Source organism: Triticum dicoccoides, chromosome 5A (genome assembly GCF_002162155.2).
Source record: "Triticum dicoccoides isolate Atlit2015 ecotype Zavitan chromosome 5A, WEW_v2.0, whole genome shotgun sequence".
NCBI lineage: Eukaryota > Viridiplantae > Streptophyta > Magnoliopsida > Poales > Poaceae > Triticum > Triticum dicoccoides.
The window spans coordinates 265,038,792-265,040,259 of record NC_041388.1 but is presented as its reverse complement, the minus strand read 5'-3'; positions in this window follow the sequence as shown (position 1 = coordinate 265,040,259).

The window sequence follows — 1,468 nt, the reverse complement described above, 5'->3', positions numbered from 1 at the left end:
CTTTAGCTTTTTCCACTGCGCTAAAGTGTTAACAAGAAACTCACACTCTAAGGATACCAGTGTTGGCACTATTTTCCCTTTCAGAATGGAGGCAATATCTTTGCCTCCATTTATTGATATGCATTATTTCGATACTAAGCTCTATAGATTTGGAGCCTTGTAGTTTTTGTAGACAAATTTGCAGCCTTCTAGCGCGTCGGGGTTGGGGGGGAAGGGGGGCGTTGGGCCTGCTTGTGAGGGTGTGTGTTGTTGGTTGGGTTCCTATTTGTTATTGATTTCCTTTTTCTTCTCTTTTTTAGTTTCAAGCATTCCTTTTTAACATTTTAATTCATACACATTTATTAGAATTTATTAATATTTTAAAAATTATGAACTTTTAAAAAACCTACTTATTTTTTTAAAATTCATGAACATTTTTTTAAATCCGTGTATATTTTCTATGTTTTCAAATTTGTGAATTTTATTTCAAATTTATGAATCTTTTTGAAATACATCATTATTTTTTAAATTAATGAACATTTTTTTAAAATATTTTAAGATTCTATCATTTTTAAAAATCTAAAATTTCCTAAAATCCATGAACATCTTTTGATTTAATGAACCCTTTCAAAATAAAAACACCCCGCTTTTTATAAGATAGCATGAAGCGAGCGAAGAAAATGCTAAGCAAGCAGGTGGAGCAAGGAGCCGAGGTGAGCAATCGGGAGTTTGGAGGGTTGGCTCACATGAATGTTATAGTATCATAGGAACTCCCAAGAGACTCACACAATGACCATCGACCGACACCGAGGCTAAAATATGTAAGGACACAACAACCATGCACTGAACAAGCTCACTGTTCTCAAAACAAATACCGTCTTTAGCATCACCCCAACACGATATACGAACGAAGAAAAATGCCATCAGAACATAACTAAAAGGTAACACAAAAACATACTACAGAAAAAGGCAATCCCACGGGTAAAGAATGATGCGACAAAGGGCGTGTTAGCCTCTAGTAATTTGGATGACCAATGAAAGTGGTGCAAGTATTAGCCTACTCCAGTGGCATCAAAGAACTCAAGTGCCTCGCACATGCCTTCTTCCAAAGGATGACATCATATTTGATTCAATGGTGTATTTATAATTTTTGTCATGTCCATGCCACTATCATTTGTACATAGTTTTGCCATCATTTTCTATGATTTTTATTGGACAAACCTACTAATATAGTTAGCTTGCATGTTGGGAACGACCTAGTTGCATCAATTCTGGCAGACACCAAGAAATGTCCTAGCCGACAACTCCAGTTAACGCTGATTGAACACTGTTCCCCGTGACGCCTGCTATGATTTTGAGAGCTGTTCGCTTTGATTTCATAGAAACGTAAGGAGCAACAAACAGTGATACATAAGAAGAGCCAACGTGCAAACACCATAATATTTCAAGTTCTATTGCTCAAACAAACCAAATGTACATCAACAACAAT